At 33.8% G+C, this 12,078-nt stretch overlaps 1 protein-coding gene across 5 annotated transcripts in view; it reads right to left on the minus strand.

Annotated features, from left to right (window-relative positions):
- Positions 1-12,078, minus strand: part of ADGRL2 (adhesion G protein-coupled receptor L2) — a 639,025-nt gene that overhangs the window by 222,178 nt on the left and 404,769 nt on the right. For 3 of the 5 annotated variants that reach the window (XM_021096376.1, XM_021096387.1, XM_021096375.1), the window contains one exon: positions 5,569-5,610. The gene's annotated coding sequence lies outside the window, so the exon portion shown is untranslated. Of the gene's footprint in view, positions 1-5,568; positions 5,611-12,078 lie in introns of those variants that run through there. The other 2 variants (XM_021096389.1, XM_021096396.1) reach the window with 2 other exon arrangements.

The following is a 12,078-nucleotide window of genomic DNA, read 5'->3' on the forward strand; positions in this document are numbered from 1 at the left end:
TATCTCATAGAATTGGAAGCCCTAAGTGTCAATAATATGAGAAAAGATACGGAATCTAATTAGTAAGTAATCAAGGAGCCAAAATTGAAACTATGAGGAATTTTTTTTTCACATTCACAAAATTGATAATAATTTTAAAGTATCTAACAATTTAAATGCTAACAAGAATGCAGATGTATATAAAATTGCTACTTTGAGCAATGGTTAGCAAAATTTTATCTAATAAATTTGAAACTTTCTGTATAATATGACTCAGCAATTTCATTTTCAAGTTTATATTCAAGAGCAAAGTTTCTCAACCTTGTATTATTGATTGTATTGTTCAGATAATTCTTTGCCATGGGGTCTGCCTTGTGCCTCACAGGATATTTAGAGCATCCCTGGCCTTTACTGACTAAAACCCAGCAGCATGCCCAAGTTACAATAACCAAAAATGTGTCCACATGTTGCCAAATATTCCTTGGGACAAAAATCACTCCAGGTTAAGAACCATTTGCCTTAGAGAAATTTTGTACCTGTCTATTTATACATGTTGAGGAATGTTCACAGCAGCACCACATATAATAGTAAAAAACCAAAACAAAGAACTGAAGCAACTCAAATATCTATTAACATTAAAGAAGACAAATCATGTTCTGAAGTGGAATACTATACAACAGTATAAACTAATGAATTGTAGTTATGTGTAGCAAATGGTTGAAACTCAAGAACTTGACCTTGAATGGAAAAGTTACTTTCATTTACATGTTACTGAAAATGTATATACCAGACAATAGTATATTTAGGGATGCAAACACATGAGGCAAGATTATAAGGAAAAGCAAGGGATACAGAAAATTTAATATAATGTTTAGTTCTGATTGAATCAAGGGTTAAGTCATTGTAGAAGGCTAACAGAGTACTTGAAATGTCACAAGGGACTCAAATATTCATGATTTGTTATTCTTTATGTATTTGAAATTTTACTTTTTAGCTATTAAATGTTAAAAAATATTTTTAAAAGGAAACAAAGTATTTTAACTCTATAAATGGTATAAAACAATTCAATAACATATCCAGAATGTTTTTTATTTATTTCATAATCTTGATTTATATATTTGGTATATTTGCATATTCAAAATAATTTTAGAAGTCAATTTAGAATATTACTTAGGAAAATTCAGTGGTTAAAACAAAATGGAAAGATATTCTATTTTCAAAGACAATGGCTACTGATATATAACATATTCAACCTCCTGCTTTAAAAGCAAGGCTTTCTTTTTCTTAAACAGGATAATCTAGTGGCAGTAATCAGTGCGTGGAGTGAACTCCCTCTTGTAAAAAAGCCCATCAATTGTTTTTTCTAATTAAGATGAATATTATTCCTGTGAAATGAACCAAAAAGTTGTTTGAAACCGGAAATCCCAAAAGAGATCTATAATCTACAAGAATAATTGCATGCAATTTTAATTGAAAGAAAAGGAGAGGACTGTTTTTATCTTTGCTTTTTTCAGAATCTTAAAAGTAATCAACTTGTTGGCCAATTAACAGTGTTTTAACATTAGTATCATCTGACCTAAAAATTGACATTTGGTATATTGGAAACTGTTGTGAATTTTAAAAGATAAATGAAAAAAGACTAGGGCTATAGTTAAGTCCAATATGGAAATTTTATCGTTAATGTTCTCAGATATAAAGTATATTTTGTTGTTGATTAAAGAATAGACTATTCTTGTGTGACTATTCACAAAAATGTACATTCAATCTTTGCTCATTAAGAATGAAAGATCTATTTTGTTAAAATGCAGATTAACTACACTGAGAAATTTGCTTTATTTAAATTGTTGGCATTTATCTCCAATCTATTAAAACATGTTGTATTTATTCTCTTTTAAAGTTTAGTTTTAATAGACACATGTCAACAAAATATATATTTACATTTCATTTCATGTAGTAATTCAGAACTTTGGCTGCTTACTTAAATTTGCACACTTATAAATCAGAAAGAAATCATTTGAATAAAGCAAATGTTTTATTTATCTGATAATTTGTTACTTTGACCCTGCTCTTGGTTATGAATAGGAGGTTAATTTTGTTTTTTCTAAAATGTCATGTTATGTTGGTTGTACAAAAGATGTTACAGAGTGGATGTAAAAAAATAAACTTATAAATTAAAAATTTTAATTCCCTGCTATTTTGGATTAGCATCTTGGCAGCATAAACCTATTAGAAATATGTTTCTGGGAGTCTCCGTCGTGGCACAGTGGAAATGAATCTGACTAGGAACCATGAGGTTGCGGGTTCGATCCCTGGCCTCGCTCAGTGGGTTAAGGATCTGGTACTGCTGTGAGCTGTGGCGTAGGTCGCAGATGCGGCTTGGATCCCTCACTGCTGTGGCTGTGGGGCAGGCTGGCAGCTGTAGCTCCGATTTGACACCTAGTCTGGGAACCTCCATGTGCCACGAGTGTGGCCCTGAAAAGCAAAAAAAAAAAAGAGGAGGCTAATGCTAGATTTTCTCTCATATATTATGTACAGCATCACCTCATTCAAAGCCAAGTGAGAAAATTCAGGTTAGATTTTTAGGTACATTTTAAAAATAGCAATATGTAAAGAATATCATCAAAATATGCAATATGGCAATATATAATTCATCATATACAGAATATAATTTGGATCAATACAAGTGAATTTTGCAAAAGAATGAAACTTACCCTTTTAGTCATTAAAACCTTTATCATTTTAACAACTCTCAACTCTCTCAATATTATCTTATGCTCTGTATAGTAAGCTTAAGGATATTTCACTGCAAAATTCTAGGGCTAGAAAGGAATTTAGACTTTATTAAAAATCTTTCAGTACAACTGCTTAATTTAGCAGATCAGGGATTTTAAACCCAAGTGTACGATCTATCTTGATCTATCTTACTCGATATCATACAACTAGTCTTTGGTCCCTCATTCTTAGTGCTAGTGAGTAAGTGTGAAAAACCTCTAGCTTTTCAAGGGTGTTCTCTCTTTCCTCCCAGCTTTGTTAGTATCCCTTCCAATTTGCAAGCTAGACAATTGAGAACCAGTTCTGGCCTAATTTTATGTAATCAGAGAGCAAGTAAGCTGGAAGTAAGGACCGAGGAAACATTAATGTGAATTGTATAGATTTTGCTAGAACACCTTTCTCTACCCCAAAATGTCTTCTGAAATTATTGGCTTATTTCCAGATAATTGCTGGACACATGAGACATAAATACAATTTATACTTTAATGCTAAGTTTTCACTGTATAATAAAAATGCCATTGAGAAGAAATCTTTAATCTCAAAAATACTCTATTAGTTGCACTGTTATGTTTGCTATTATTTATTAATTTTAATAATTTTTACTATATTTAAAACTTACTGTATTTATTAATATTAATAAAAATAATTTATTAACATTATTTGAGGTTAAAAGCAAATTTCCTGCTAATATTCTCCTCCTCTCCTCTCCTCTCCTCCCCTCCTCTCTCCTCCCCACCTCTCCTTTCTTCTATTTAAGGCCACACTCAAGGCATATGGAAGTTCCTAGGCTAGAGGTCGAATCCAAGCTGCAGCTGTTGGCCTACACCACAGCTCACGGCAACACCAGATCCTTAACCCACTGAGTGAGACCAGGAATCAAACCTGCATCCTCGTGGGTATTATTTGGGTTCGTTACTGCTGAGCCAAGATGTGAACTCCCTATACCTTATTTTCTTTTAAATTTGGACCTTAGGAGTTCCCATCCTGGCACAGTGGTTAACGAATCCGACTAGGAACCAGGAGGTTGCGAGTTCGTTCCCTGCCCTTGCTCAGTGGGTTAAGGATCTGGCGTTGCTGTGAGCTGTGGTGTGGGTCGCAGACGCGGCTCGGATCCCGTGTTGCTGTGGCTCTGGCGTAGGCCGGCGGCTACAGCTCCGATTTGACCCCTAGCCTGGGAACCTCCATATGCCGTGGGAGAGGCCCAAGAAATAGCAAAAAGACCAAAAAATAAAATAAAATAAAAAATAAAAATAAATTTGGACCCTAAAATAATTTTGTACATTAAACTTGCAAAGATGATAATTTTTTGTAGATGGAGAAATTAAAGATCTACTGACTTAAAATGTGAGTTATTTTAAAAGTTTTAGACTTTAAGTTTTGGCCTTTTTCTAGCTAGATCTTTTCTCTTCTCAAAAAAGTTCATAGAGTACTAAATTCTTATATACTAGAAACCAATGTGGGTGGCGCTGCAGATTTTTTTTTTTCAGTTTGAAAATGTTTTTTTCACACATATGCCTGAATTCTAGGAGTGCTTTTTATATTGAGTAAAATTAATGAAAGTAAGTGCTTCAACCTCATTTTAAATCCTTCATTGTACAGTTTTACCCAATTAATCTTCAGTTTATAGTTTTAATCCCTTATGGGATTAGGTGGGAAGTTTTTGTTTTAATTGTATAAGATCATTTTGGCTATGTAATTGGCACAAAGAGGTATTTCCTCAGTTATACATATACATAGTTTATTACTAATAATATACTGTTTTTAATAGTCTATTTTTCAAATAGTGTCTTTTTTGATAGGAATTCTACATATTTATTATAGGAAATTCAGAAAATGAAGAAGAAATGAAGACTATGAAATTAGCTGTATTGTCACTGTTTTGGTACCTTTTGAGCCTTTTTTTCTAAGCCCACAATATGATCTCAATTCTCTCTCCCCTCAGTACACAAGCTCAAGTGCACACAACCTATAATGTGTTTATAATGTGCTCTGCTTTTTCACTTAACATAGCACTGTTTGATGATTGGTTTATTTCAAAGTGATTTTTTTTTTTTGGCTACAGTGAGAAATTCATTCTTTTTATAGGGAATATGAAGGAACCACCGGGGGGCGGGGGGACTTCATAGCAGACAATAATAACTTGTTGAGAAATATCATTTTACATTGACCTTTCCATTCAATAAGGTTGATTTTTATTGTTATTTGAATTATATAGAGGTTATGATTAAGACTAAAATGAAACATTACCTTTTTAAGTGATAAAAATATAAAGACAATAAAACTAAGTGCTTAAACAAAAATCATACAGTAGCTAGCTTGCCTAGGAGAAGTTACGATTTATGTTCTTAGAAAACAAACATTTTAAAATTCACAGATGCTGAAAAGCCCTGGTCAAACATAAATTATAATCAGTTTTTATGTAACAGTAAAAATTCCAAAGGACTCTTACTCACCCACTCTAAATATGTATCACAGATATGTTTTTTCTTTCTGCTCATAGATTGTAAACCACATTTATTTCTATATCTGTGTATATTTTAAAATAAATTACTACAGAAAACAAAATATGGAATATGCTATGTTCAAATGCAGTCCAACAGAGACAGAAACCTGAAGAGCCTATAACATACTGGTGAGAATTTTGGAATGCTTATAGAATTTGAATGCAGTATCCATTTATTTCAAGAGTATATGCTACCTTACAATTATCAGACCATTCAGTACATTTAGCAAATGATACTCCACCTTTATTATAACAATTCACGTTTTCTTGTTTGTGTTTAGTACTATCAAATATAGAAAGAGCTCTTTACTTACCATTCTGGGAAAGATGAAATTTATCATTGTGCCATAAATACCCTAGAAAGCAAAGAAAATATTATTATTTATTATACTTCCATCCACAGGGATCCTAACTGCCAAATGCAATGAATCAGCAGAAAAACAAAAATGAAGTAAATCTATTGCAGAGAACACAAATCAATGTTCTAAGAATTCTTGAACGTGTATTACATGCCTTTGGACAGAGCTGCATTATGATTAAACAATTATTGGGATAAGAGCTTTCAAAATCTGGAATAAAATGTTTTATTTTCCCCAAATATTATCAGATTAAGAGAATATGGTCAAAAGACCTTTTTCTTTCTCCCATTTAGCTCAGCTCAGTTTTTTTCTTTTTTGGCCACACCCACAGCATGTGGAAATTCCCAGGCCAGGGACTGAACCTGCTCTGTAGTTGCAACCTGCACCACAGCTGTGCAACACCAGATCCTTAACCCACTGTGCCACACAGGAACTTCCCAGTTCAGCTAAATTTTTTATTGATACAGATGGGAGAGCTATACCTAAAATTCTTTAAGGAAAAATTGGAGGGTATTTTACTTTCTTTTTTTAAATTATTTTATTTTATTTGTTTATTTATTTGTCTTTTTTCCTTTTCTAGGGCTGTTTCCCACTGCATATGGAGGTTCCCAGGATAGGGATCTAATCGGAGCTGTTGCTGCCAGCCTACACCAGAGCCACAGCAACACCGGATCCGAGCCTTGTCTGCGATCTACACCACAGTTCATGGCAACGCTGAGTAAGGCCAGGGATTGAACCCACCACCTCATGGTTCCTAGTTGGATTCATTAACCACTGAGCCATGAAGGGGAACTCCGCATTTTACTTTCTTGATATTGAAGTCAGCATTAATGACCATTACATCTATTTATATACCAAGACATTTCTTTTTGAAATATTGAATGACAATTTGATGTAGGAGCTGAGAAACAGAATTAAGAGTCCAAGTTTCTAACTTTTCCACACTAAATAAATGATAATAAAGAACAGTATGTTTTCTTACTGTTTTCTCTTGATTAAAAACAATGTTTATTTAAAACATTTTTTATTTTATAATGATTTATATTTTTTCCATTATAGCTGGTTTACAGTGTTCTGCCAATTTTTACTGTACAGCAAGGTGACCCAGTTACACATACATGTATATATTCTTTTTTCTCACATTATCATGCTCCATCATAAGTGACTAGATATAGTTCCCAGGAACCAGAGACTCTCATACTAAGTGAAGTAAGTCAGAAAGAGAAAGACGAATACCATATGATATCACTTATATCTGGAATCTAACATACAGCACAAATGAAACTTTCCACAGAAAAGAAAATCATGGACATGGAGAATAGACTTGTGGTTGCCAAGGGGGAGGTGGAGGCATTGGGGTGGACTGGGAATTTGGGGTTAACAGATGCAAAAGCAATCTTTTAATTGCATTAGAGCAAATTTGAATTAGAACAAGAACAAAGAAAAAATTTGTAAGAATTAGAACAAATTTGTATTTTGAAAAGGTATATATGTTCTTGACTTTATTGTCTTTAAAAATTTTTTAATTAACATTGACTTTCACATTTAATAATCAGTACAAAATAACCTTTCTTACGTCAATAGTTCCAATATAAAGAATATATCAGGATGTAAGAAATATGCTTTTCTCATATCCTGATATATAATGTCATTATACATTAGTTATTTTCTGTTCCTTTATGTTTTTGCAAGAATCATAAACTTAATCTAGAGAAAAACATACTGAGTTCATCTCCCTGTGCCAAAACTAGATGATGGCTTAAGACATGTTAATAGATAACATATGCAGAAGAAGGATTTACTTGAATTTTTGGATAATAACATTTCAGATCTTTCAATGTTATTTTCAAATAAAGTAATCCTGAATAAAAATTATAATGTGTTAGTGTAACTTGAAATCATTATTTCCAAGAAAGATGATGTTTCAGTAAATGTTTCAAATGACATACATTGACAAAATTTACTGATATTTTGCTGGAAAATAAAATTAAGATTTGAAAGGTATCCTACTTAAATTTTCACATAGAAAATACCTTTTTTTTTTTTTTTTTTGTCTTTTCTAGAGCCATACCTGTGGCATATGGAGGTTTGCAGGTCAGGGGTCTAATGGGAGCTATAGTCCCTGGCCTATGCCACAGCCACAGCAACGCGGGATCTGAACCTCGCCTGCAAACTACACCACAACTCACGGCAACGCTGGAACCTTAACCCACCGAGTGGGGCCAGGGCTCGGGACCCGCAACCTCATGGTTCCTAGTCGGATTTGTTAACCGCTGAACCACCATAGGAACTCCGAAAATATCTTTTTTAAGACATTTTTAATCTTAAAAAAACATTTGCATAGTAAATATGGAAGTCCAACATTGGGTAATGATTGAGGAATTCTCCATGAGTGTAGTTTCTTCTAAGGAAATTGTTTTTCATATTTAATTATAAGTATGAATAATTTATTAAAATTTTTAATTTATTGATTTTTAAATGAAATATTTTAATGGAAAATTTTAGACAGAAATATTGTGTGTAGTGCTCATTCTTAAAGAATTTTGATATCATAGCTTATAATTTCAAAACTGCTAAAAAACTCTGTATTTTTAAGCATCAGCTCCTGAAGAGGGCAGCACGTTCTAGATATTATTAAATTTCAAGCTCAAATATGACATCTTTGGCTTTAGTATATTTTTTTTAAGAATTAGAGGGGGGAAAAGCATATTTTTTATAGATGTCTGTTCCCATGATACAATAAACCAGCAGAAATTCTAGGCAGCTGCAGACCAAGGTCAAAACTGTATTTGATTATTACAAGAGAACATTCAAATTAGACACCTAAAGCAATGTATTTAGAAAAGGAACAACAAAATACTAGTAAGGAGACTTTCCATGAGGAATATGTTTTATCTTAATACTGTAGATAACTTTTCCTATTGGCAGTGCATTGACTGTCAAAACTACTAAAGGGGTTAGATTTAATTATCTCACTTCTTGCACATTTCATCTCAATTGCTATGGCAACATTCAGTTGCCTCAGCAGCAATGCACACTTTAATCTGATATTTCCTCCTCATTTCTCTATGAGCCAAAACTGTGTAGTCAAATTTACAACCAAGTCCTGATAAATCTGATAACACTTCTTACAATTTAATGGCAACTTGCCTCCACCCACACATATAAATATTTTCAGAGAGGTTTGTAACTATTGGACAAGTGTAAGATTTGATAAGAACACACACTTGGACTTTCCTCCTTCATTGATTTTTTTTTCTATTTCTGTCACTATTCTTTATTAGAAGTTTTTTGTAAATTCAAAACACTCCAGTTGAAGTCACTATCATGGGTCACCTGACCTCAATAGGAGAGCCGATGAGTAAAGGAAACAACCTCCAACATTCAAATGTCAACCCTCCTCAAAAGCCTATTGAATTATTTACCTTTTATCTGAACATACTTTGAATTGGCACATCAAAGAGCCTTTTTTTATTTCTTGAAAGCAGGTAAGAGAAGAAGGAAAATAATTCAAGACAAAGCAAAATCTGATATAGGAAGAAAACTGTAGGGTGTCAGACTTAAAGAAGGCCAAGCATGAAGAAAATTTGGTTAAGTTTCAGTAATACAAACAATTGTAATGAGAAGTGAAAGCATGATGCATTAAATTGTTGATGTCACTTGGGTGAGTATTAACCACCTACATTCTTGGACAAATCATCACTTTAGCATTTCGCAAAAGACTAGTGAAATTTTTGTGGGCAGATAAGGAATATTCAAACCGTCTTCAAGTCTAAAGGGTTAGCTTATTATATTTCTATAGATGTTTGGGATTTTGCAAATAGTAACTATATTTTAATTTGCTTCTGTGTAATAAAAAATATTTTAAATGGTAATTAAGAAGCAAAGTGATCTAAAGTCTTTCTAATAATGGCTGCTAAAATTTGTATTTAGACAGCAAACATTTTATCCTGAAGTTGCAATAGTTCTCCGCCGAGAAATTTTGCACCAGAAGCTGATAATAATATTTTAGCGTGATTTTTCAATTGCTGCTTAGTAGTGTCTATTACAATTTTTAATTGAGACAACCAAAAAGATGCTTTCTGCAGTTAGATCTACCAGTCCAATATTTTAATAGCAATTTCTAGATTGCATCTTACGTATTACAGACCACTAAACATAGCATTCAATCAAAATGTAACCAAACATAAAAAAATAATTCTTTAAAATACAGGTCTTATATATTTTGAACTTTAATTGAGCTGATTATTAGCAGTTTATATTCAAAATGTGATTATTGAAAAGCTAATGTATCATTAATGATAAAGTTTGGAGGCCCTATAGCCTTAGGAATAGCTGAAGGAATAGGAGATGTTTGATTAAAAATAGAAGTCTATATGGGGAGTTCCCATAGTGGCGCAGCAGAAATGAATCCGACTAGGAATCATGAGGTTGTAGGTTCAATCCCTGGCCTCGCTCAGCGGGTCAAGGATCCGGCATTGCCATGAGCTGTGGTGTAGGTCGCAGATGCAGCTTGGATCTGGCATTGCTGTGGCTGTGACCAGCAGCTACAGCTCTGATTAGACCCCTAGACTGGGAACCTCCATATGCTGTGGGTGCAGCCCTAAAAAGACAAAAAGACACACACACACAAAAAGGAAAAGAAACCTAAATGGGAGGAGAAGCTCAGAACCTACCTTCAAATATCTGAAAGTGCTATGCAAAGGAGACAGTGAGTGTCTTAGATAACTAAGACAAATGATAAAAGTTCCAGAAAAGTAGATTTAAAAAAAAAATCTGGCTCTATTTAAAAAAAAAAACAAAATAATTAGAATTACTTAAACAATGGCACAAGCTATAAAGCAGCAAGTTCCCTGTCTAAGCATATTCCATGAACTGTTTGGATATGAACCCTTTTTTTTCGTTGCTTGAAATCTGGGACAACGTTGAAAAAATGTGGTAGAACCACTCCACAAATTTAAATCTGGGAGTTCAGATGAGTCACTTCTTAATGAATTTTTCAAGTACCTGTGCTTTATATTGGTATGGAAACCTAGCAATGATCTGCAAACAGCATATTCAGCAGCAAGTTTGCAAGTCCTTTTCTGGAGAAATGGTCTAATTGAGAAAAACAAAGAGTTCTTAGCAAAGAGATATCTAACACCTCCAAAGAGACATGTAAATTGGACTTAAATGGTATTCTTTCCAGAGGGTCAGTAGATGCCAGGGACTGACTAGAGGTGAAGAATTAGTTCCCCTCTCAGTCTTCACCTGGCTCTTCTACCTGAAGCTGGGGTGCTGCCAGACAACGCGTACACCACTGCCTAGGTTAGACTTGTTCTCTGGATGAAAGGAGGATTTTGGCACGCTCCTCAAACTCTGTATTCACTTAAAAAAATAATTGCTCAATTAAGGGTCCAGAGCTTTTCTTCTGTACCCAGAGAAATTAAAAGTTAAAGAGAAAATTGCACATCATGTGGGAATGCTCACCTTCAGCAAGATTGCTGAGTAAGATAGAGGAAAACTGTAACCAGTGTGAAAGTTACTAACATAAGGAAATGGATAGGTCTTGAGTCAAAGTAACATCTACCTTTCCAGTAAGACCAGATCCTGTAAAGTTCTAACTTATGTTCGTTGGATACAGTCTTTCACTTAGTCTGGTTTTGAAGTTTCCTTGTGTGATGTTACTCTTGAACCACATTACAGGAACCAAAGGGCTCACAAAGGTCCTTCACAGTATCTAAACTGAAGATAGACATTCTTCAAAAGAGCGCAAGATCTTTTGAAGAATGGCTATTTACCAAAAGCATCTGTTTCTATCTAAAAAGCCGATGAGTGGGGGTTTTTTGCAACACCCAGAAATGCTAATTTTTATTTTCACACTGAAAGAATATAGGATGTTACATATTCCCATTCATTAAGTATTTTATCTCCCCTGCCCCTCCAGGCCTCTGCAAATCAAATCTTTACATTATATTGCTGAAAATTCCACCTGCTGAAATTTTGCTGGCAAATGGCCTTAAAACTTGTTTCCAAAATGCTCACCCACAAAAGCTTTTGCTAGGGAACCCCATTTGGTTAGCTGTCCTCCAACAAGTCCCTGGTGAACACAAACATAAGCTATAGATAAACAGAAATTTCCATGGCACTCTAGAGGAACTGCTTGGTCCAAAAGATACAACTAGTAAACTGAAGTGTCACTGCAAATTCATTAACTTTTCCTTATGTCAAGAACAGGAGGAAAGGGCTGCATGTGTGCAATGGCTGTTCCATGTGTGTAAACCTAGTCCCCAACTTGAGATCAAAGACTGTCTTCAATCAACAAGTATTTATTTAGTGTCTTCTGTGTCTAAAACTTAAGGAACCACAAAAGGACAAATCAGAGCTACTTTAAAATTCTGTTATTTGTTGAATGAATAAAGAAAAACACATTGTGGGCCAATTAGAAAAATTTTACAATCATCTATAGGGTTGTGAATTTTTATT

This window comes from Sus scrofa, chromosome 6 (genome assembly GCF_000003025.6).
Source record: "Sus scrofa isolate TJ Tabasco breed Duroc chromosome 6, Sscrofa11.1, whole genome shotgun sequence".
Classification (NCBI taxonomy): domain Eukaryota; kingdom Metazoa; phylum Chordata; class Mammalia; order Artiodactyla; family Suidae; genus Sus; species Sus scrofa.